The sequence below is a fragment of the Pseudophryne corroboree genome, chromosome 8 (assembly GCF_028390025.1).
Source record: "Pseudophryne corroboree isolate aPseCor3 chromosome 8, aPseCor3.hap2, whole genome shotgun sequence".
NCBI lineage: Eukaryota > Metazoa > Chordata > Amphibia > Anura > Myobatrachidae > Pseudophryne > Pseudophryne corroboree.
In genome coordinates this window covers 226,743,136-226,769,815 of record NC_086451.1, presented here as the reverse complement: position 1 = coordinate 226,769,815, position 26,680 = coordinate 226,743,136, and the positions used below count along the sequence as shown (strand labels likewise).

Here is a 26,680-nt window from a genome sequence, read left to right as displayed (position 1 = left end):
TTCCATTACTACGCATTTTACGAGCTGCTTGTTACGGACAGCAGCTGAGAGAATCACTCAGAAGCTGAGTAAGGTCTGGAAGATGCATTAAGGGTTATTAAAGGAGAAGAAAGGAAGACACAGGCTCATTAACTCTCTCACAAAGAACCAGTACACGTGTGAAAGAGACTCATGAGGTCTTGAAATTAAGAGAGTGAAGACATTACATGAAGAAGAGACCTCACCACAAGAATTGTATTCTCATCATGCAAATTCATATTGTTATATGGCTGCATGTGTTGTGTAGCTGCTACTGCTCTCTTTCTTGACACCAAAGGCACAATCAATTGTAATTATGTATTAAATCAGTGGTTCTCAACTCATTCCTCAAGTGCCCCAACAGGTCATGTTTTTTGATTGATCCAATCATGAACCAGTTAGTTGTTCTATTATGCTAGGTCAATATTTATCGCACCTGCTTCCATAGACAGAAATCCAGAAAACACGACCTATTGTGGGTACTTGAGAAATGGATTTGGAAAACACTTGCAAAAATATATTGTGGGTGGTTTGTGCATGAATTATATGGAAATTGGTGTAAGTATCATGTAGCCCGTATCAAATACAGACAAAGGGGTGTATATATAATTGTAATATTTATTGTAAATTGCTGTGATAATATGTGGATGTACCCTAAATGCAATGTATATATATGATTGTGCCTGATATTATTCCATAGTCTGCAGGGATATTGCACGTGGGGACAGTTGGAGAGAAATTTCTAGAGACTGTCCCTCATGACTGGAGAGCTGGAGCGTGCGGGCAAGGATAGTGACAGTTGAGACGAAAAAAAAACGGCTGGGCTGACGCTGAGGAGGTGTGATGCAGATAGGAGCCCCAGAGAGATACGCGACGGAGAACGGGAAAATACCGGACTATATTCAGGGAGAACTGTATCTCGGCTGTCCGCAGGGAGGAAAAAGGAGAGCAGATTTACCCATATATGGCTGTCTAGATCCCGGATCGCCGCAACAAGTCGGAGGGAGAGCAGCTGTGCACACGCCATACAGTCGAAGTAGAGAGGAGGTAGGCGGGCTGGAGCAGTAGGGGGAGGCACCATCAGATCTGACCCGTCAGGAAGGGATAGGATCAGCCCAACTATTGCCGCCCAGCAGGAGGAGTTGGTGGAGGATCAGACGATGTCATCGTCATCCCCTCCTACAGTATATAAACGTGAGTGATATGCCTAGTGTTACAAAGTCAGCCCTGAACTCAGTGTATATCTAGTTATTAAAGTAGATAGCATCTACACTTCAAGAGATATACAGGCTGTAGGTAATCAGTAAACATGAACTGCACCAGTGGGACCGAATAGTGGATCTTAGTAAATAAAGCACTCAGAGACTGTTGGATTGCATATAGCACTGACATTTATTATAACGCACCCGGATGCAATATAAACTGAACCTGCTGGTGCGTCAACCCTAGATTGTCAGTATCATTAACCTTTCTACTGCATATACCTCATTGACCTCAAACTACACCTCCGTACAAGCAAGCCGTAAAGTTGTGTTTAGAGGCTAATCAGCAGTATATCCAGATAAGGAGAGACAGTAATAGTGATTTGATACAGATAGTTAGTATCATCCTTCTCTGGAGCACAGGTAATAATATTGAGTCAGTGTATCACACTAGTAGTCACCTAAAATAAGGAAGAACTACAGTAATACTGGGCTGACTACTTCCTATCAACACCCCGTGGTAGTGGGAAGGAGGTAGAGGCTCAACGGATGATATAGGTTGATACACCCATGATGAATTGCCTTCAGAACATTACAGGTTGATGGCATATACTGATTGAAGACGATCCACAGTGCATACGGATGAGTTCAACTGTGGTTTATTGTATTAATACTGCGCACTTGATCTAGATGAAATATTGATCTGGATCCAATTCACACGCGGTTACTTGAAAATCTTACATTTGGGCCCCAACTGTGCACCAACGCAGTACTCAGGTCGACCAGTATTGCGGATAATTTTAATGGACTGCCAGAAAGACCATCTGGTAGGGGGAGTACATAGGTTGATAGTATTATTTGATGCATCACCTTCATTTTTACCGGTTTAATATTTTTTGTAATGCATGCAAATAGTAGTTGTATTATACCGTAACTATTGATACTTACAAGACAAATTGTGATGATAATACTTGTTGTTACATATTCATTGATGGATTAGTAAAACAAAACAAGAGATACATAAGTTAGTTGAGTGTTAATTAATATCATTAATTGTATTAATACTTACCAATACTATACCAGCGGACGGGAGTACTGTTGATCTTGTCACAGGAAGCTCTGAAACCACAAAAGAAGAACAAGCAGTGAAGGTATGATAGTTATTACAATCGGAGTAAGTGTTAACAATAGCTAGTGTTCACAGGCTTTCCCAAGCAAGCCTAAATTAAACTCAAGCTTGGGTGGAGGCACTTATATATTGAAACGCTGAATAATATCATAATCCAAATTACCAACTTGAATAGGGTTACAATCACATGATTAGACTGGAACACAAAGCACATCAACCTTTATGAGGCAACAACCACTGTTGTCACAAATGGGTGTTATTGGCATTATCAGTGGCACAGATCAGTAGTGGGGACCAAGAGCTGTGACCAGCAGATGTGTAATAAACAGCAGGAATGTAAGGCTGAAAAGCCCATTTAAGAAAAAAAAGGGGTTCTGGCACCCCTTGCAAAGTAAGGGACTGGTGCCCCCTCTCATATTCGAAATAGGGAAGGCGCATGTGCAAAAAAGGGGCATGATGTTGTGGGAAAGGGACATGACTGCACAATATTACTCCCAGTTCAAATTACGTTACACAGTGGTAAACTCCCTTATACACATTATGTCACACGCTAGTACCCCTTACACATCTTGCCTACACAGTAATCCTTGTCACACTGTGGAGAAATAAGCAGTGCCTGGCACGGCCAAGGAGGGGCACCACCCGGCGATGACACCCACGGCCAGGGGGTATAATCAAATATTAATGGCAGTGAAAAGGTATCTATGTGCACTATCTATTAGTGGTGATGTAGTGATATATTAAGAAAACCATTCTAGTAGTTTATTTTGAGTTTCTTCACTGTGGTGCATTGCGGTGCCAAACACCGGTTCCAACTCCTGGCTGCTGTGGGAACCACCAGCCCATGCACTGCCACTACTAAGTGATTCCACCCCCTGACCAAGGGTGGCACCACCAGGCAGCACCCCCTCTTTGGCCAGTGCATCTAGTGAGTGCCATACTGGCCAATGGATAGATAACCTCCCATCCCCAGCACATAGCCGTAGTCCCCACCTCCTCCCAGCACATAGCCGTAGTCCCCACCTCCTCCCAGAACATAGCTGTAGTTTCCATCCCCCTCCCAGGATATAGCCATAGTCTCCCCCCCAGCACATAGCCATAGCCCCCATCCCAGCACATAGCAATAGTCCCTATCCCCCTCCTATCACATAGAAGTAGTCCCCATCCCCCTCCCAGCACATAGCCGTAGTCCCCACTCTCTCCAAGTACATAGCTGTAGTCCCCGCCCCCTCCCAGCACATAGCCGTAGTCCCCATACCCCTCCCAGCACATAGCCGTAGTCCCCATCCCCCTCCCAGCACATAGCCGTAGTCCCCATCCCCCTCCCAGCACATAGCCGTAGTCCCCATCCCCCTCCCAGCACATAGCCGTAGTCCCCATCCCTCTCCCAGCACATAGCCGTAGTCCCCATCCCCCTCCCAGCACATAGCCGTAGTCTCCATCCCCCTCCCAGGGCATAGCCATAGTCTCCCCCAGCACATAGCTATAGCCCCCATCCCAGCACACAGCCATAGTCCCCTTCCCCCTCCCAGCACATGATTTCTCCCCACCTTGCATATAGTCATCTCTCCTCCCAGCACATAGTCTCCCCCCTCCCTGCATATAGTCATCTCCGCTCCCAGCACATAGTCTCCCCCCTCCCTGCATATACTGTATCCGTAATATTTTGCAATACCTAGTGTGATGAGCTGGGCATCGCCAGGGCTGGAGGATCGCACAGTAGGCAGGAACACCACACTTGGCACCGCACCACACTCCGTGAAGAAAGTGAAAATAAACTACAGCTCCCAGCAACCCAGTAGTTTATTTTCACTTCTTCATTGAAGTGCCGAACACCGGTGCCTGTTCCTGCCTACTGTGCGATCCTCCAGCCCAGGCGATGCCACTACTGAGTCCACCCATTGGCTGAGAGTGGCACTGCCGGGTGGCGACCCCTCCTTGGCTGGGGTATCCGGACTCCAGGTCGACAGCACAAAGGTCGACACACCTTAGGTCGACGCCAATTGGTCGACACACCTTAGGTCGACATGGACAAAAGGTCGACATGGACAAAAGGACGACAGGAACAATGTCGATATGGAAAAAGGTCGACATGAGTTTTAATCTTTTTTTGAACCTTTTCATACTTAACGATCCACGTGGACTACGATTGGAACGGTAAAGTGTGCCGAGCGAAGCAGTAGCAGAGCGAAGGCACCATGCCCGAAGCATGGCGAGCGAAGCGAGCCATGAGAGGGGACGTGGTGCACTAATTGGGGTTCCCGGTCACTCTACGAAGAAAACGACACCAAAAAAACCATAAAAAACCTATGTCGACCTTTTTCCATGTCGACCTTTTGTCCATGTCGACCTTTTGTCCATGTCGACCTAAGGTGTGTCGACCAATTGGCGTCGACCTAAGGTGTGTCGACCTTTGTGCTGTCGACCCTCAGTCCCAGACCCCTTGGCTGGCGCCTCTGGCGAGTGCCATCTTGGCCAATGGGTAGATATACGCCCCTGCCCACCAGCTCCAATGGGAAATTCTATATTGCAGGCTGGTTCCAGAAATGTTTTAAGTTATGGGTTGTGCATGGATGTGACAATGGTAGCAGCAACCAAGAAGAATATCATGGATGGCATTAATGGACTCATTCTGTTGGACTATCTAACACTTCATTAACATGTCACTTATAGTGAGGCTAGACTTTCTGTCACCTGGAACAAAGACTCAGCATAGTGACTTCCATAGATATTAGTTGTCCTCGGCTCGCTTAAATAAGGTGTGTAAAGTATTTACTGCATTATAGTGAGAAGTAAACTTGGTATGCATGATGCTGAAGTATTAGGTGCGAAAGTTGTGGGAAGTTGAATTAAACACGCAATGGCATCACAGCAGAGGCAGAACTCTGGGAGGCAACGGTGTCATCTGCCGCCGGGCTCCTGCTCTGAAGGGGGGCACCTCTCCTCCCATTCTGTGACACCATTGAATTAAGTTAATTGATAGCTGCCGCTGTCTTTTCAGTGGCCAACTTCCTCACTGGTCCCTGCACCTTACAAATCACTCTTTCTTTATTATACACATTTTACAAGTATCACACCCAGGATTAGAAACCACAACCTATTACACTGGAAGCAGGCACCTTACTGATGAAGCTGTTTGCTCCTGTATAGGAAATATGAGAATTTTTACTATATGAAGATACTTCTCTGACAATTACACGTAACTTCATATAGTTACAATTCTCATGCTTCCTCTACAGGAGCAAATAACTCCATCAGTAAAGTGTCTGCTGTTAGTGTAACAGGTCATGGGTTCTAAACCTGGGTATGACTGCTAAGAAATGTGTGATTTAAAATAAAAGACACACACACAGACACACACACACACACACAAACACACACACACACACACACACACACACACACACACACACACATATTTATCTTGCTACAGGAAATAGGGGGGCACTAATATTTATCTTGCCTCCGAGTAACTGGGACAAATTTACGCCACTGCATCACAGACGTATAATCTGTGCTACTCAGGTGCAGTAAACTGTGCTTGTTCATTTCAAATTACCAATGTAAATAGCCAATAGTAAAATTTGTTGTGACCATTAATCAGGGACGCACTGGCGAAGTATTTTCAGGTATGACAAAGGGTGTAGCCACGTCTCACATTGGCATGTCATGGTGGCATGGCTTTATGGCACGCCCCCAATCCTTCTTCATGCTAGTTTAGCAGAGTGCTGGGAGACAGAGCCACTTGTGTTTTTATAATGGGTTCAGTGTGTGCAGTGATCACAGGCCCCAGAGTCCAGGGGGGCCCTCACTGCATATGCTGCACCCATTTTTTTAATACTTATCCCTCTGGAGTTCCGAGCCGATGGCAGCAGCGCTGCAGAAATCACCGGGAGAATGGCGGCACGCCCATTTTCCCGGCATTATGCACATGCACAATAGAGAAATCACTGGGAAAATGGCTGTTGCACCATTTTCCCAGAGATCTGTGCATGCGCATGAGAGTCTGAGCACTAGGGGCTCAGACTCTACACAGCAGCCGGCTAGAGAGGAGGGGGCCTGGATGGAGGAGGAAGCACATGGGCCTCCTCCTCTCTTAAAGCGCCACTGGGCAGAGCTGTATCTACTAGGCTTTTGTGCCATGCTGGCCCATTGGGTCTTCATATTTCTGTCACGTGCCAGATGGCCGGCCCCAGTCCCAGCTCTGCCACAAATGATTTTATATTATCTACTTGGGTTTTCATCTTCCACTCTAGTACCTGTCCATGTAGCTAGGGCCATAGAGAGTGGGACTGGGCCAATGTACTATAGGGACTGTGACCTAATCATGGACTAATATACTTGGCACAGCAAAATCCCTCAGCCGGGGTCATATCAAGGCGGGGAGGATGGGGACAATGTGATTGCTCCACCCAAACCACCCCTCTTCCCCCCGCATATCATGCAGTCAGAGGAGACTGCAGCTGGACCCATTGCAGCCCAGTATACAGCATTGTGTACTGGGCTAGGAGGGAGAGGCTGCTGCCAATGAGCAGACATGGACCTCTTTACAGTAATTAGTACTCCCTCCTCATCGGCCTTGCATACAGCCATATCCCATCTCAGCCTTCTAACATCTATACTTTCTCTCCCTCCATTGGTATCTTCCCATCATTAAAGCTGTTATTACTTCTGTAATGAAAAAAATAAATCTTATCTAAATTCTGTCTCAGAAAAACATCCTGCCTACCAGCTCCCATACCACTTGCAGCCTCATGTTTCCTTCCTCACACAACCTGTTGGGCCCTCCTCAGTCAGGCTTTAGATACTGTACTAGTTGGTTAATGATGTGAGCATTGGTTGCACTATGGAAACTTGTATCAGCCCCATGCTAGCTGCAGATTCTCAGAGCACAGCCTCTGATGTGAACAATTATGAACAATTATGCGTCTGAGTTACAATTATTCGCAACCGCTTCAGCAACACGCCCAAGACATTCCCATAACATGCCCATTCTGTACGATAGGCCATCTCTGTGCGTCCACTTACCACTTCCCTGTTTGCAAGACATTTCTGAGACTGCACATCTCAATTGTAACTGCAACTATCTACACATGGGGTAATTCAGAGTTGATTGCAGCAGCAAATTTGTTAGCAGTTGGGCAAAACCATATGCACTGCAGGTGTGGCAGATATAACATTTGCAGAGAGAGTTAGATTTGGGTGGGTTATTTTTTTTGTTTCTGTGCAGGGTAAATCAGGCTGCTTTGTTTTTACACTGCAATTAAGATTTCAGTTTGAACACACCCCACCCAAATCTAACTCTCTCTGCACATGTTATATCTGCCCCCCCCCCCCTGCGGTGCACATGGTTTTGCCCAACTGCTAACAAATTTGCTGCTGCGATCAACTCTGAATTAGGCCCATAGACTATGTACTTTACGTACGACTCAGGCCCAAATTGTCAGTGGCCTGGCCACTGTAAAATCTTCCAAAAATTGTTATATGACTGCTAAATGATGTGAATTCTGTATTAAGGGGGTTAGTCAGAGTTGTTAGCAAACCAAAAAAGTTAGCAATTGGGCAAAACCATGTTGCACTGCAGGGGGGGCAGATATAACATATAGAAACATAGAATTTGACGGCAGATAAGAACCACTTGGCCCATCTAGTCTGCCCCTTTTTTTACCCTTTAGGTAATCGCATCCTTCTTTGTAAGGGTATTCATATGCCTATCCCAAGCATGTTTAAATTGCTCTACCGTCTTAGCCTCTACCACCTCTGATGGGAGGCTATTCCACTTATCCACTACCCTTTCTGTGAAGTAATTTTTCCTTAAATTTCCCCTGAACCTGCCTCCCTCCAGTTTCAGAGTATGTCCTCGAGTTCTAATACTTCTCTTCCTTTGAAGAATGTTTCCCTCCTGAACTTTGTTAAGACACTTGGTACATTTGAAAGTTTCTATCATGTCTCCCCTTTCCCTTCTCTCCTCCAAACTATACATGTTAAGATCTTTTAGCCTTTCCGTGTAAGTTTTGTGATGTAGGCCATGCACCATTTTAGTTGCCCTTCTTTGTAAACTCTCTAATGTATTTATGTCCTTCTGGAGATATGGTCTCCAGAACTGGACACAGTATTCCAGATGGGGACGGACCAATTACCTATACAGTGGCATTATTACTTCTGTTTTCCTGCTACTGATTCATCTTCCTATGCAACCAAGCATCTGACTTGCCTTTCTCATTGCTTTGTTGCATTGCTTTCCTGCCTTTAAGTCACTTGAAATATTGCTCCTAAATCCCTTTCCTCCTCAGTAGTTTCATTATAGTGCCCTTGAAACTATATTTAGCCTTTGGGTTTTTGAGACCCAAGTGCATGATTTTGCATATTTTAGCATTAAACTGTAATTGCCACGTTCTTGACCATTTCTCAAGCCTACCTAGGTCATCAATCATTTGTTTTAACTCTCCCGGTGTGTCTACCCTGTTGCATATATTTGTATCATCTGCAAAAAGGCATATTTTCCCTTCAATACCATTTGCAATGTCTCCAACAAAGATATTAAAGAGAACTGGTCCAAGTACAGATCCATGGGGTACTCCACTGGTAACATTTCCCTCCATAGATTGCACTCCATTTATTACAACTGTCTGTTTCCTATCCTGCAACCAGGTTCTTATCCATTTAACTGTTTTATAATCCACCCCTATGCTTTCAAGTTTATTTAGCAGTCTGTGATGTGGGACAGTGTCAAATGCCTTACTAAAGTCTTTAGACTGTAAGCTCTCACGAGTAGGGCCCTCTTCCCTCATGTGCTTATCCTTTATCTTAATTTAATTACCTTTAACTGCACCAAATTCAGCAGTCTACTGCCACCTGATACTTATTCCAGTGTCATCTGCTGATGTAGCTATGTTTATTTACCCTGTACTTGTCCTATATTGTCGTTAACTGTAAGTTGCTGTTTTCCTGTTTTGAGTATGTGCATATGTACTCTGTAATTGGGCGCTGCGGAACCCTTGTGGCGTCATATAAATAAAGGATTATAATAATAATAAAGTCTAGATATGCTACATCTACAGCTCCCCTTTGATCTATTATTTTTGTCACAGAGTCAAAAAAGTCAATAAGATATGTTTGACATGATCTCCCACCAGTAAATCCATGCTGTTTTGGATCCTGTAAGTTGTTTGATTTAAGATATTCCACAACTCTTTCTTTTAATAGTGTTTCCATTACTTTCCCTACTACTGATGTAAGGCTTACTGGTCTGTAGTTACTTGCTTCTACTTTTGTGCAGTGGAACTACATTTGCTCTTTTCAGTCTTCTGGAATGGCACCTGCATTTAGTGACTGGTTAAATAATTCTGTTAAAGGTGTCACCAGCACATCTTTTAGCTCTTTTAGTATCCTTGGGTGTATTCCATCTGGCCCCATTGATTTATCCACTTTTAATTTTGAAAGTTCTGTTAGGACCTTCTCTTCTGTAAATGTAGTTTCATCTACCTTATTTTTATGAATGTCCTTGCAACTTAAATGTGGCCTCTTCCCTTCTCCTTCTGTAGTAAATACTGAGCAAAAATAATTATTTAGGTGATCTGCTATTGCCTTGTCTCCCTCCACCAAATGCTCACTCTCTGTCTTAAGTCTTATTATTCCTCCATTTGATTTTCTCCTTTCACTTATATACTTAAAAAAAGTTTTGACTCCTTTATCTACTGACTGGGCCATTTTCTCCTCGGCTTCTGCCTTTGCACGTCTGATCACTTGTCATTATTATTTTGAGTCTATTTGTATTTCCCAAAAGCCATCTTTTTTGCTTTCACACTTGTGCAGAGAGAGTAGATTTGGGTGGGGTGTGTTCAAACTAAAATCTAAATTGCAGTGTAAAAATAAAGCAGCCAGTATTTACCATGCACAGAAACAACATTACCCACCCAAATCTAACTCTCTGCACATGTTACATCTGCCCTACCTGCAGTGCACATGGTTTTGCCCAATTGCTAACTTTTTTGATTAGCTAACAACGCTGAATAACCCCCCAAGTGTGTTGCAAAGAGGGTGCAATGAAATTGCTTTACCTAAGAAGTAGGAATAGCAGAGAGATGTAAAGTAGTTCATTCAGTGAATTTCATTTCAGAGACAGTTTTATGTCTCTGGCACGTTCCAATAACAAGTTTAATCCTGTATTTCCTGGAATGCTGACTGACTGTTCCTTGCAGCCCCTGGGGGGTCACACTCTTACTCTTGTTCTGGGTGACAGTCTGTGAGCGGAAATGAGATTCTGTGTAGAGCCCCAGGTAGTGGAAGAGAGAAAGACATTGGAGGAAAAAACTGAGAAACCTGTGTGCTGTGGGGAATGAAGAGTTAGGAGAGAGTGTAAAAAGGAAGGAAGCTTATGGAGTGGAAAACATGCAGAATTGAAACTTATGAGACTTGATGGTGACTACTTACATAGAATGTAGTCTGTGCATAGAATTTCACTCACTGGCCAGAACATCTTATGATTTAATAATGTTTGCTGACAGTTGATGAGACACAGAGATGGGACATTTACTATGCATGTGTCTGTTTGCTTTGCTGTAGTGCTCAATATTCACACTCCACACACATTTGTATGTTCACCTACAATATGGGGCAGATGTACTGAGCCTTGGAGAGAGATAAAGTGAAGAGAGATAAACTACCAACCATTCAGCTCTTGTCATTTTTTTTAAAACAGAGCCTAATAACATGAAGTTAGGAGCTGATTGGCTGCTACTTTATCTCTCTCCACTTTATCATTCTCTAAGCATTGACAAATCTTCCCCTATATGTCTTTGCTTATTGCCCCCTGATATAACATTGTATGTCTTGTTAATTGAATTTGCACACCTCAGATGTGCTAGGATAAAGTAATATCTGCCTACATCAGACCTTCCAACATGAACCGCCCCACTAGGTACAAAATGCTCTGTTCCTGGATTTCCCTCTTAATTTATGATTTCCATCACCTGTGTTGAACTAGTTAAATGATAAGAAAGCTGTTTCTTCACAGGTGATGGCAATCATAAATTAAGAGGGAAGTCCAGAAACAGAGCATTTTGTACCTAGTGGGGCGGGTCATGTTGGAGGGTATGCTACATGCATTCCTTTGGCCCATACCATCATTACAGGCACATAGGTGGAAATGTAAAAACCTGCAAAACACATACATTGGCGCAATTCCGGTGCGTCTTCACATTTCTTTAGAGCGGCAATAATTTAAAAGGCAACACAAGGTAGGTTTTGCCATTTAAATTATGTGCCTAGTAAATAGATAACGCTGCACATTTGGATCTGATTTTTAGATTAAACTATTGTATTGTATTTTGTTTGTAGTGTTATAATGTATCTGTGTTTTGATATATTTACTTATATGTTTTGAATGAAATATAAGCAATGCATTAACATAGGTGTGCAAGTAGTTATACAGTAACTTAAGCATACTTGCCTACAGGGGGGTACTCACGGAGCGATATTCTAAGCAATCTGACTAGATTGCTTAGAATATCGGGATGATCGCTCCGTGTGTAGCCCCCTCGGCGATAGCGATGCGCAGCCCCGCACATCGCTATCGCCGCTGCTAGATTGGCCTGCATGCAGGCCAATCTAGCGGGTCGCTCACTTCACCCGCTGGGTGAAGTGAGCGGCCCCCCCGTCTCCCCCCACACGCTCAGCACAGATCGCGCTGTCCTGAGCGGCAGGAGAGATGTGTGCTGAGCGCTTCGCTCAGCACACATCTCTCCTATATCGGCCCGTGAGTACTGGGCTTACCTGACCCTCTCCATGAGGGAGAAAATGCTCTGTTCCTGGACTTTCCTGGTAATGTATGATTGCCATCACCTGTGGTGAAACAGCTTTCTTATCAATTAACTAGCTCACCACAGGTGATGGCAATCATACATTACCAGGAAAGTCCAGGAACAGAGCATTTTCTCCCTCATGGAGAGTGTCAGGTAGGCAAGTATGACTTAAAGACATCTCCACGCCAGGAATCAACCCATCTGTTCATGGAACAGCTTTGCAACCACTTCATTTTTGAGATCCCTTCAACTTACCTATTATAAAACCAATTCATAAATGCATACATAAATCCCGTCATGTTTGCATGCAAACAACAGGCGTATTTATCAAAGTAAGATTCCTAAATCCTGCAATAATATCAGTGGTAATGGAGGGTCACACATGCTGAGAAAGGACCCCAGCTGTCGCTGATGAGGTAAGTTATGTTTTACTACTGCTGGAGAATTTTGTTTTTTAAATACATAGCCCTGAAATATATCTTACTATGCGCGGCGATAGAAAATAGTGTTTTTTTTTAAATAAATAGATCCCCTGATGTTGATTGCCCAAAGCTCACAAAAATATAAATAAAAATGAAATCATGGCATTTGTGTTGCCACCAGCGGCTATAGATATTCTCATCCAGGCTTTTTTATTCTCTAGGAATTTCTTTTTCAATTCCATTGGAATACACCAATTTCAAATAAATATGATTCTATTGAATTTATTTTGTTGAAAGTTATTCTACAGCTATAGTAAATCATTACAGGACTCAAGTCTGCATTGACGTAATTTTACCACTGATGTGATTCATTTAAGAGGTGATGTGTCTACAAAATTCTCAGGAGATGTGATTTTTTTGGTTACAATAGCAAAGCTGATTGTGATGAAATCCTGGATTCTATAACATTTACGGTGTAATCCCATAACTCTCCCCCTCTAACCACTAGATCGCAGTAGACAAGATAATTCTGACATTCAAACAGACACATCAGCCATGTAATTCATTTCCCAATAAAAAGAAAATAATGATTCCAGATGCGAGAGGGACGAGGGGGGAGCAATAAGATACTTTCCCTTTATTAAAACAGATAAAAGACCCAGCTGGAGAGGGAGGGGGTGGTCTAATCTCTGTGCCTCATATCTGCAGGAAACGGAGATGGCTGATGTAGGGGGCCGTATCCAAACTTCATGGTGAACACAAAAGAGGAGGGAAAAAGGGAGGTTAGAACCTGAACGGGATATTAAGAAGAATCTAGGAATGTGAACAAGTCAGAAAACAAGAACTTGCTAAATGAAAGATAATAGATGGTAGGTGGTGAGAAATATCCAGTTTTTGTCACATTCTGATTTCATTAGCTAATAATTGCATCTTCATGTATTATAGCGTTACACTGCCAGGTGAAGCAAACCACACAGCACTACTGGGTAATTGCATATGTATTATACCGTTACACTGCCAGGTGAAGCAAACCACACAGCACTACTGGGTAATTGCATATGTATTATACCGTTACACTGCCAGGTGAAGCACACCACACAGCACTACTGGGTAATTGCATATGTATTATACCGTTACACTGCCAGGTGAAGCACACCACACAGCACTACTGGGTAATTGCATATGTATTATTCCGTTACACTGCCAGGTGAAGCACACCACACAGCACTACTGGGTAATTGCATATGTATTATTCCGTTACACTGACAGGTGAAGCACACCACACAGCACTACTGGGTAATTGCATATGTATTATAGCGTTACACTGCCAGGTGAAGCACACCACACAGCACTACTGGGTAATTGCATATGTATACCGTTACACTGCCAGGTGAAGCACACCACACAGCACTACTGGGTAATTGCATATGTATTATTCCGTTACACTGCCAGGTGAAGCAAACCACACAGCACTACTGGGTAATTGCATATGTATTATTCCGTTACACTGCCAGGTGAAGCACACCACACAGCACTACTGGGTAATTGCATATGTATTATACCATTACACTGCCAGGTGAAGCACACCACACAGCACTACTGGGTAATTGCATATGTATTATACCGTTACACTGCCAGGTGAAGCACACCACACAGCACTACTGGGTAATTGCATATGTATTATACCGTTACACTGCCAGGTGAAGCACACCACACAGCACTACTGAGTAATTGCATATGTATTATTCCGTTACCCTGCCAGGTGAAGCACACCACACAGCACTACTGGGTAATTGCATATGTATTATTCCGTTACACTGACAGGTGAAGCACACCACACAGCACTACTGGGTAATTGCATATGTATTATACCGTTACACTGCCAGGTGAAGCACACCACACAGCACTACTGGGTAATTGCATATGTATTATTCCGTTACACTGCCAGGTGAAGCACACCACACAGCACTACTGGGTAATTGCATATGTATTATAGCGTTACACTGCCAGGTGAAGCACACCACACAGCACTACTGGGTAATTGCATATGTATACCGTTACACTGCCAGGTGAAGCACACCACACAGCACTACTGGGTAATTGCATATGTATTATTCCGTTACACTGCCAGGTGAAGCAAACCACACAGCACTACTGGGTAATTGCATATGTATTATTCCGTTACACTGCCAGGTGAAGCACACCACACAGCACTACTGGGTAATTGCATATGTATTATACCATTACACTGCCAGGTGAAGCACACCACACAGCACTACTGGGTAATTGCATATGTATTATACCATTACACTGCCAGGTGAAGCACACCACACAGCACTACTGGGTAATTGCATATGTATTATACCATTACACTGCCAGGTGAAGCACACCACACAGCACTACTGGGTAATTGCATATGTATTATACCGTTACACTGCCAGGTGAAGCACACCACACAGCACTACTGGGTAATTGCATATGTATTATACCGTTACACTGCCAGGTGAAGCACACCACACAGCACTACTGGGTAATTGCATATGTATTATAGTTGTCTTACATTCTTAAATGTTGTTCAGGTACACTTTTCTCCTAAGCCTGGGCATTCACGCAGGCTACATACGATACTGTCCCAGAGGAACTGGGACCACTGCAAAACATATTAGGCCATGTTTCCTAAATGGAATAGTATTGTGCTTATTGCATTATAAAGACTCATTTTCAATAAATGTTAACTATAACGCCTAAACAATGAAAATATATGGTAAGAATCTATCGTGCATTTGGTCATTAATGAAAAACAGGGCGATTTTACTTGTTACACCCCTCTAGTGCTGGGTAGGACCCCCGCTTGGAATGGAAAACGGTATGGTCTTCTGCTGTTGGTGCCCATCTGCGTCAAGGTGTAACATGCTGCATGTTGAGAGTTGTTCCTCTGACCTCTCTCTTTCGCCCACTGAACTACCGCTCATTGGATGGTTTTTGTTTTATGCAGCGTTCTCTGTAAACTGTAGGGACAGTTGTGAGTGAAAGTCCACCCCTGTCTGCCACTAACAAACAGTTACTTAGATTCCTTCCCTCCACCCATTCAGGTGTTTGGTCTAAACAATTGAGCCTGATCATGACTGCAAACTTATGCCTTGAGTTATTAAACCACAAATGGCTGATTACTTATTTGCATTAACAAGTAGGTGTACCTACCTAATAATGTGGCTGCTGAGCAAATATTCAGGGACAAATCTCTGAATCCTGGCTCTGTCCCTGCAAATAATACCACTTTTACACTCGCACTCCCGGGTCACTCCCGGGTTGCTTCCCGGGATGCGTCCCAGGATGCCTTCCCGGGACTGACCCCTTTCACACTGCACTAAGACCTGGGATCGACCCGGGACAGCCCCATTTACACTGATCCCGGGATATCCCTGCAAATGCATTAGTATGTCATTAGAAATGGCCTTGGGCTCAGAAAAGATGACATCAGCTTTTCTGAGCCCAAGAAAGCTCCAATCCGAGTCCTTTTAACAGTCCCGGGATAGTGAATCCCGGGACGGACCCTTTCACACTACCCAGCTTCCCGGGACGGTCCCGGGACCAACCCTGCTTTTGACCTGGGATGAAATCCCGGGATGCTCGTCCCGGGAAATTGTCCCTGTACCCATTTACACTGAGAAGAATCCCGGGATGATGCGCGTTCACGTGCAATATCCCGGGATTTTTCTGCGAGTGTAAAAGGGGTATAAGTCACTGCTGTCAACTAAGGGTGTCATTCCGAGTTGTTCGCTCATTGCCGATTTTCACAACGGAGCCATTAAGGCGAAAATGCGCATGCGCATGGTACGCAGTACGCATGCGCTAAGTATTTTAGCTCAAAACTTAGTAGATTTACTCACGTCCGAACTAAGAATTTCCATCGTTGAAGTGATCGGAGTGTGATTGACAGGAAGTAGGTGTTTCTGGGCGGAAACTGGCCATTTTCTGGGAGTGTGCGGAAAAATGCAGGCATGCCAGGATAAAACGCGCGAGTGTCTGGAGAAACGGGGGAGTGGCTGGCCGAACGCAGGACGGGTTTGTGACGTCAAACCAGGAACGAAACGGGCTGAGCTGATCGCAGTGTAGAAGTAAGTCTCGAGCTACTCAGAAACTGCTAAGAATTTTCTATTCGCAATTCTGCTAATCTTTCGTTCGCAATTTTGCTAAGCTAAGATACACTCCCAGGGGGCGGCGGCCTAGCGTGTTCAATGCTGCTAAAATCTGCTAGCGAGCGAACAACTCGGAATGACCCCCTAAGTGTATATGATGTAATAACCTTGAGGAAGTGATTAAGTGAACATGTAATGAATATGAGGCATCCTGTGATCCCCAATTGTTATTGCACTACAACTCCCAGTATGCCATGCTGGCCTGCAGTGTAAATTGAGAGTAGAACTTATGTAAATAAAACAAGAGATTTTAAAGATTTGCTTTGCTAAGCACCAGTGATGGGAATGAGAAGCCGACTTTCATGAAACCTAACTCTTCTGTTTACCTAAGTGGAAATGACTGAGGGAAAAAGAGTTTTATTTATTTTTATTGGAATTGTTATTTTACCACTTTAAGGCAGAAGCTGGGGCTTGAACCCCACTTTTTCCTGGGTTCTTAAACATGGATTAGACCCAGGTCACAGCTCCTAAACCCCTTTGGACCCGGGTTATTCCGCCAACCAGCAGCTTTGAAAGGTAATCCAGGTTGAAAAACCCAGGTCGCACCCTTTAAGACAGCAGGCAACCCGGGTCGCACCCAAGAATATTCTTGGTAGCATCGAGATTTGAAGCTCTGGCAGTTTGGACCTGGGTAGGCCCTTTCACACAGAGAAAGAAAGTGGGTTGACCCAGCATGCCCCAGCAAATTCCCTGGTCAAATTCTCTGCTGTCTGAAAGGAGTTTTAGGCACCTATTTATTGACTGATTTATAGCCCTAAACATGTGGAAACTGCTGTTTTCATGTGTTAAATTCAAAATAATAATGCTTTTTAAGAATACCTGTAATGCTACAGATACCAGAGATATCGTCAATAAATCAATACTTACAGCAATGTTTATACGTAACGATTTAACAAGCTATAAAAAGCTAGGCTTTGCAGATCTTGTTTTATTTAACTAACAAGATCTTTTCCCAGTGATAAAAGCACGGCAAGGGATGGGTCTTCTGATCCCTCCCAGATAGGCTTGATGTCCTGGATGCTTCTTTTTTTTTTGCCATACATCACACTACCGTGAGGGGGCAGTCAGGTCAGCTCAGCATGGGGATGGGTCACAGGAAAGTTGGCAAGCCCACTTGTAACCAGAACCCCTCCTACACATTGTGGACACACACCCTGCTACACAATGCCATGATTACCACTATTGTGAAGCAGGGGACTGGGCCACGATGATGCCTGGAACCCCCACTTTCACTCAGGTGCTATGAGTGGGTGGAGGCCGGTTTTGGGAAGTGTTGATATAGTTGCTATCACTGCTATTTCCTTGCGCTGTATGTTAATGCAGCAGGAGGCCTCTATTACAAGCAGACACCTCCTGATGCAATCAGGGCTTTGGGGAACATGGGGGAACTGATGACATGGGGGCCCTCTTCCTCTTGCAGCACTGGCTACCTGTCTGTGCCCGTTGTGAGAGTGGCTCCTCCCCCCTGCGCCTTGATGAGGCAGTAGTTGCAGCGCAGGTCCTACCTTCACTCCTGCAGCAAGGGCAGACTCTACACTCCAGTCACTGAATGATGTGGCAGCACTAAAGATTACTAGATGATTTAGTAATATACTACATGAAGGTTTACAGTATTACACTGCAGAGCAGCTTCCCCCAGCAGAACACCAGGTGTGACTGGCACAGCAGTGGAGGCAGTTTTGGGTAACGGAGGCCATTAATACCCCCTCACCACCCCCAGATGGTAGCAGACTGTCAACCACCTACACTGCCATCCTGCTTCACACATCGCATAACCTATTCGCGCAGACACACAGAACAGGTCTTGAATGGGGTTACCTCTGTAGTGAAATACTGTAGAAGTTTGCCAATAGTCCCCAATTCTCAAGAACAGCCCCAAATTGTAGGGATTTAGTTTTGGAAATGTAAAAATGATTTTAAAAAAATGTTGGATTGTAAATACTGCATTGATTATTATAATTTTTATTATTTATAAAAAATACATATTCCAAAGCATCATACACAGCCAGATACGTACATATGCAGTGTTTATGACCATACCAAAGCTTGGTATGTAGTTAGAAAGCTCAAGCTGCTTATTAAATAGCTCTGTGTGAAAAATGGTGGTAAACTTTGCCATAATCTGTGTTTCCAGCACTTCGCCTCAGCTGGAAATACATCTGCAAACTAATTCCTGGTTGCAGATGAGCCGTCAAATGTTACCGAGGCACAGACGGCATGTTTTATACATTCGCCTTGAAACAGTCTTAAATGTTTTATGATACCATAAACTGTAGCTTGGGTCCCGTGGATGAGGAAAATATCTAAAATAAAATCACTTGAACTTAATTAACATACAAAAATGTGTTTATTCTCTATTGTCATCATTCTTTTTGATGTGTGTAGCTGATATTATTTAATTTAACAAGGAAAGTACACAGAGCTCATTGAAAATAGACTAATAGAGAACATAACTATTTAGCGGTTTGTAATATACTGTATATAGATAATAGTTTTCCACTATAATTTAATTTGAATACTCCTGTCTGTTTACAGCAAGAAGGGCAAAAAGTAATGGGTAAACTGTGCACTAAAATGGCTACTTTGCCTATATTTTGCTGATGAGACCACGGACAATTACCCAATAAAAAAACCTTAAATAACAGTAAATGCACAAAGGCTCTAAATTGTTGAAAATGGAGTGCGCTACTGCACAGATTCTGTGTTGGTTCCTATGGGGAGAATTCATTCTAATCAAGTTGGCTGCTGAACCTAGTACTGAGCACGCGTGGCGCCATCTTGTCACTGTGTACGAGCGATGCAGTGGTACATGGCTGCATACCACTTAGCTCCAGTGAGGCATGCGCTATACTAAAGCATTTCCAGAGTAATCCTGCACCGCTACCCGCGTCTTACACTCACAGGCTAGTGACACTGCACTCCACTTAAGCTCCGCTCTATCCAACCAGTGTGTATCTGAGTGAGTACGGCTGTACCCATTACTACTTCAGTAAACCAACTCTACTGGTTTAGCAACTGGACTCTTCATAGTTTTAAGGCATCTGTGGGGGCTGCTCAGATTTACCAAGCTGGCTTTACCCTGATAACTAAATTCATCTACAGATGGCGTTAGTCTATAGTAGCCGATGACTCCTATATTTGCAAATTTTAATGGAGAGGGATCTACCGGATCACTCCCCGTCTGCCCCTGATGATGCATGTGCCGGCCGATGGCTTTGCATGCATATTGGCTAAGGGGGACCCGAACCAGGAGGCAGTGTAATAGCTTCCTGGCAAGTGACATAATAAATTGTGATACATTTGTCACTTAATCAATTTATACTGATCAATATGTTCCGTTTTTGTCCAGTTATTTTTCACACACAGAACAGTGTGATCAATCGGGTCAAGAAATACAAACTGGCATCCCACGCACCCGTCTTCCTGAAATTCAGACCATGTTTCCCTTTGTGAAATGAGGCTGAGAATGTTTATCTCCTGTGAGACCTGGAAGAGTTCTTGCCATATTTCTAGCTGTAAAATCCTGTAACTATTCAACCTTTTCTTGTAACAGTGCAAACTGTGGCTGTAATAGACAAAAGAACAGCAGGAAAATGCGTTACTAAATTTTTCCCCGGTTCTAATATAATTTCTTCAATCTGTTCTTATGTGTCCAATTCATAAACTCTACCAGCAGAATGGGGGCATGGATATGACACGTGAGATCTCTGTGGAATGCCTAAAAAAACATGCAGGTCTTTTGGACCTGATTATAGTCCTACAGGACCAAAAGCTGAATCATGAAACATTGCCCATTGCTTTCGCGAAAACTGGAGAGATGTAGGGAACTATTTCCCTGCACAATGTGGTTTACAATTGTTTCTAATGGAATCATCGCCCATATGAATGTTTGTTAACTCTTCAAAGACTAAAAAAATCCCCTCTCTTTATCTGTGTCTGATCCATAGCCACTATAGGTTGGAATTTACAAAACGGTCTATTTAAAATAGATGCAAATTTATTAAAATTGATCTCAAGCGATGTTTGATTTCAGGGGCTGAAACACACATTTATTAATGTGTTTTTTTATTCTTTAAATATTAATAAATGTGTGCTTTGGCAGCGATTTTCATCGATTTTTAAATCAATCAAAATCGACCTTTAGTAAATTTCCCCCTAGGTGTCCAGAATGAGTCCAGATCTGGTCGAGGTACATTTTGCACTGCACCATACGTGGGGATTGAACTCCATTATCGCTGTGAATCCAGAACTGTTGCAGTAGTTTGATGGTGTTCAGGTGACTGCCTTTGCTATTGCATCTACCAGTTGGCCTGCTAAAGAGAGCCATTGGTGACCTATTAGAGATGAGCGGGTTTGGTTCTCTGAGAAACGAACCCCCCCGAACTTCACTACCCGAGCCCGGCTCAGGTTTTCCCGCCTGACTCAGAAACCAGAATGAGGCAAAACATCATCATCCCGCTGTCAGACTCTCGCGGGTTTTGGATTCCATATAAGAAGCCGCGCGTTGCCGCCATTTTCACTCTGGCATTGGAGAGTGTAGTGAGAGGACGTGTCTCTTTCCTCAGTGTCTGTGCGGGAGGGAAAGTGGGGTGGCGATTCCAGTGCTGTCTTGTGCTGCTCAGTCCAGTGTAGCGTCTTATGCTGCATCAGTCCAGTCACAGTGGTGGTGTCCTCTGCTGCCATATGTCCAATGCTGCTGTTTAAGTCCAGTCCAGTGGTGCTGTGTTGTGCTGCATCAGTCTAGTGGTGGTGTCTTGTGCTGCATCACTCCAGTCACAGTGGTGGTGTCCTCTGCTGCCATATGTCCAGTGCTGCTGTATAAGTCCAGTCCATTGCAGTTGTGCTGTGTTGTCCTGCATCAGTCCAGTGGTGGTGTCCCTGTGCTGCTGTATAAGTCCAGTGGTACTGCCGTATATGTCCAGTGATACTGCAGTATATGTCCAGCGGTACTGCCGTATAAATCCAGTGATGCTGCCGTATATGTTCAGTGGTACTGCCATATAATTCCAGTGATACTGCTGTATATATGTCCAGTGGTACTGCCGTAATAATCCAGTCCAGTGATACTGCCGTATATGTCCAGTGATACTGCCGTATAAATCCAGTGATACTGCCGTATATGTCCAGTAGTACTGCCGTATAAATCCAGTGGTACTGGTATATAAATCCAGTCCAGTGATACTGCCGTAAATGTCCAGTGATACTGCCGTATATGTCCAGTGGTACTGCAGTATATGTACAGTGGCACTGGCGTATAAATCCAGTCCAGTGATACTGCCGTATAAATCCAGTGGTACTTCCATATAATTCCAGTGATACTGCCTTATATGTCCAGTGGTACTGCCATATAATTCCAGTGACACTGCCGTATAATTCCAGTGATACTGCTGTATAATTCCAGTGGTACTGGCGTAAAGGTCCAGTGATACTGCCTAATAAATCCAGTCCAGTGGTACTGCCATATCAATCCAGTGGTAATGCCATATAATTCCAGTGATACTGCCATATAATTCCAGTGATACTGCCGTATAATTCCAGTGGTACTGGTGTATAATTACAGTGATACTGCCGTATAAAACCAGTCCAGTGGTACTGCCATATAAGTCCAATGGTACTGCCGTATAAATCCAGTGGTACTTCCGTATAATTCTAGTGGTACTGGCATATAAATCCAGTGATACTGCCATATAAAACCAGTCCAGTGGTACTGTCATATAATTCCAGTGATACTGCTGTATAATTCCAGTGATACTGCCGTATAATTCCAGTGATACTGTCATATAATTCCAGTGATACTGCCGTATAATTCCAGTGGTACTGTCGTATAAATCCAGTGGTACTGCCGTATAATTCCAGTGATACTGCCGTATAATTCCAGTGGTACTCGCGTAAAAAATTCAGAGGTACTGCCGTGTAATTCCAGTGATACTGCCATATAATTCCAGTAATACTGCCGTATAATTCCTTTGGTACTGGCGTATAAATCTAGTGATACTGCCATATAAATTCAGTCCAGTGGTACTGCCGTATAAATCCAGTGATACTGCCGTATAATTCCAGTGACACTGCCGTATAATTCCAGTGATATTGCCGTATAATTCTAGTGGTACTGACGCATAAATCCAGTGGCACTGCCGTATAATTCCAGTGATACTGCCATATAATTACAGTGGTACTGGCGTATAAGTCCAGTGATACTGCCATATAAATACAGTCCAGTGGTGCTGCTGTATAAATCCAGTGATACTGCTGCATAATTCCAGTGGTACTGGGGTATAAATCCAGTGATACTGCCGTATAAATCCAGTGGTACTGCCGTATAAATCCAGTGGTACTGCCGTATAAATCCAGTGGTACTGCTGTATAAATCCAGTGGTACTGCTTTATAATTCCAGTGATACGGCCGTATAATTCTAGTGGTACTGGCGTATAAGTCCAGTGATACTGCCGTATAAATCCAGTCCAGTGGTACTGCCGTATAATTCCAGTGATACGGCTGTATAATTCCAGTGGTACTGGCGTATAAGTCCAGTGATACTGCTGTATAAATCCAGTGGAACTGCCGTATAATTCAGTGATACTGCCGTATAATTCCAGTGGTACTGGCGTATAAATCCAGGGATACTACCATATAAATCCAGTCCAGTGGTACTGCCATATAATTTCAGTGGTACTGCCCTGTGCTGTATATTATTTACTCCATTTAAAGGTGTTATTAATATTTAATCGAAATAATTTTACAGGGTTTGCCCTGTGTGGTGTAGGTATACGCTGTCCTGTGCTGCATATTGTGTTATATTACTCCAGAAAAATAATGGAGAACAAAAATTTGGAGGATAAAATAGGGAAAGATCAAGAACCACTTCCTCCTAGTGCTGAAGCTGCTGCCACTAGTTAAGACATAGATGATGAAATGCCATCATCGTCGTCTGCCAAGGTTGATGCCAAATGTGATAGTAGAGGGCATGTAAAATCCAAAAAGCCAAAATTCAGTAAAAAGACACAAAATTTTTATTTAAATGGTCTGAGGAATAACAAACTTGGCAATATGCCATTTATGACACGGAGTGGCAGGGAACGGCTAAGGCCCTGTCCTATGTTCATGACTAGTGGTTCAGCTTCACATGACGATGGAAGCCCTCATCCTCCTGCTAGAAAAAATGATAAGAGTTAAGCTGGCAAAAGCACAGCAAAGAACTGTGCGTTCTAAGATGGTATCACAAATCCCCAAGGAGAGTCCAAGTGTGTCGGCGGTTGCGATGCCTGACCTTCCCAAAACTGGACGGGAAGAGGTAGCTCTTTCCACCATTTGCACGCCCTCTGCAAGTGCTGGAAGTAGCACCCACAGTCCAGTTTCTGATATTCAAATTGAAGATGTCACTGTTAAAGTACACCAGGATGAGGATATGGGTGTTGCTTGCGCTGAGGAGGAAGTTGATGAGGAGGATTCTGATGGTGATGTGGTTTGTTTAAATCAGTCACCGGGAGACACAGTTGTTGTCCGTGGGATGAATAAGCCCATTGTGATGCCTGGACAAAATACAAAAAAAGCCACCTCTTCGTTGTGGAACTATTTCTCTACAAATCCGAACAATAGGTGTCCAGCTGTTTGTTGCCTTTGTCAATCCGTAATAAGTAGGGGTAAGGACGTTAGCCACCTAGGGACATCCTCCCTTATACGTCACCTGCTGTGCATTCATCAGAAGTCATTGTCAAGTTCAGGAACTTTGGGTAAGAGCGTAAGCAGTCCACTGACACCTAAATCCCTTCTTCCTCTTGTACCCAAGCTCCTGCAAGCCACACCACCAACTCCTTCAACATCAACTTCCTCCTCAGTCAGGATTGTCAGTAGTCCTGCAGGCCATGTCACTGGCAAGACAGAGGAGTCCTCTCCTAACCGGGATTCCTCCGGAGGATCCTTGAGTGGTACGCCTACTGCTGCCGCTGCTTTTGTTGCTGCTGGGAGTCAATCGTCATCCCAGAGGGGAAGTCAAAAGACCACTTGTACTACTTCAACTAAGCAATTGACTGTCCAACAGTCCTTTGCGAGGAAGATGAAATATGACAGCAGTCATCCTGAAGCAAAGCGGATAACTGAGGCCTTGACATCTATGTTGGTGTTAGACATGCATCCGGTATACGCCATTAGTTCTGTGGGACGTAGAGAATTGATGGAGGTAGTGTGTCCCCAGTACCAAATCCCATCTAGATTCCACTTCACTAGGCAGGCGATAACGAGAATGTGCAGAGACGTCAGAAAAAGTGTCCTCAGTGTTCTAAAAAATGTAGTTGTACCTACTGTCCACTTAACCATGGACATGTGGACAAGTGGAATAGGGCAGACTAAGGACTATATGACTGTGACAGCCCAGTGGGTGGATGTCTTGCCTCCCGCAGCAACAACAGCAGCGACACCAGTAGCAGCATCTCGCAAATGCCAACTCGTTCCTAGGCAGGCTACGCTATGTATCACCGCTTTCCGTAAGAGGCACATCGCTGACAACTTCTTACGGAAACTGAGGGACTTCATCGCACAATGGCTTACCCCACTTTAACTCTCCTGGGGATTTGTGATATCGGACAACACCACCAATATTGTGTGTGCATTACATCTGGGCAAATTCCAGCACATCCCATGTTTTGCACATACAATTAATTTGGTGGTGCAGAATTTTTTAAAAAATGACAGGGGCGTGCCGAAGACTGGAGAACCAGCAAACCTGCGCTGCCATCACCCTAAGCAAAAGGTGGTAATGAGGTGGAATTCAACGCTCTATATGCTTCAGAGGATGGAGGAGCGGCAATAGGCCATTCAAGCCTATACATCCACCTATGATATAGGCAAAGAAGGGGGAATGCACCTGACTCAAGCGCAGTGGAGAATGATTTCCGTCTTGTGCAAGGTTCTCCAACCCTTCGAACTTGCCACACGTGAAGTCAGTTCAGACACTGCCAGCTTGAGTCAGGTCATTCCCCTCATCAGGCAGCTGGAGAAATTGAAGGAGGAGCTAAGATGGAGCGATTCCACATAGTATGTGGGACTTGTGGATGGAGCCCTTCATTCACTTTGCCAGGATTCAAGGGTGGTAAATCTGCTGAAATCAGAGCACTGCATTTTGGCCACCATGCTCAATCCTAGGTATAAAGCCTATGTTGTATGTCTCTTTCTGGCAGACACAAGTCTGCAGAGGTTCAAATACCTGCTGTTGGGAAAATTGTCAACTGAAGTGGAATGTGACCTGTCAACAGCTCCTCCTCCATTTTCTCCCGCAACTGGGGCTGCGAGGAAAAGGATAACATTTCCTAGCCCACCCACTGACGGTTATGCAGGGCAGTAAGGAGCGAGTGCTGACATCTGATCCGGACTGAAGGACCTGCCAACGATTACTGACATGTCCACTGTCACTGCATATGACTCTGTCACCATTGAAAGAATATGAGTGACAGTATCCAAGTAGGCATGTCAGACAGTCCGTATGTATACTGGCAGGAAAAAGAGGCAATTTGGAGGCCATTGCACAAACTGGCTTTATTTTACCTAAGTTGCCCCCCCTCCAGTGTGTACTCCAAAAGAGTGTTTAATGCAGCCGGTAACCTTGTCAGCAATTGGCATAGGAGGTTACTTCCACAAACTGTGGAGAAGATGATGTTCATCAAAATGAATTATAAATTCTTCCAGGAAGACCTTGACCAGCAATTGCCTCCAGAAAGTACACATGGACCTGTGATAGTGGATTCCAGTGTAGACGAATTAATACTCTGTGAGGAGGAGGATGTACACACTGAAAGGGGTGAGGAATCGGAGGAGGAGGATGAGGTCGACATCTTGCCTCTGTAGAGCCAGTTTGTGCAAGGAGAGATTTATTGCTTCTTTTTTGGTGTGGGCCCAAACATACCAGTCATTTCA

General features: G+C 44.0%; 1 long non-coding RNA gene across 2 annotated transcripts in view; it reads left to right on the top strand.

The window, feature by feature from the left end:
• The first annotated feature begins 806 nt into the window (after window positions 1-806).
• LOC134947639 (uncharacterized) overlaps window positions 807-26,680 on the top strand; it is a 199,776-nt gene continuing 173,902 nt past the window's right edge. Inside the window, exons 1-2 of one of the 2 annotated variants that reach the window (XR_010182672.1) lie at window positions 807-1,212; window positions 2,304-2,371. This is a non-coding gene — a long non-coding RNA (uncharacterized LOC134947639). The remainder of the gene's footprint in view (window positions 1,213-2,303; window positions 2,372-26,680) is intronic. The other variant, XR_010182673.1, reaches the window with a different exon arrangement.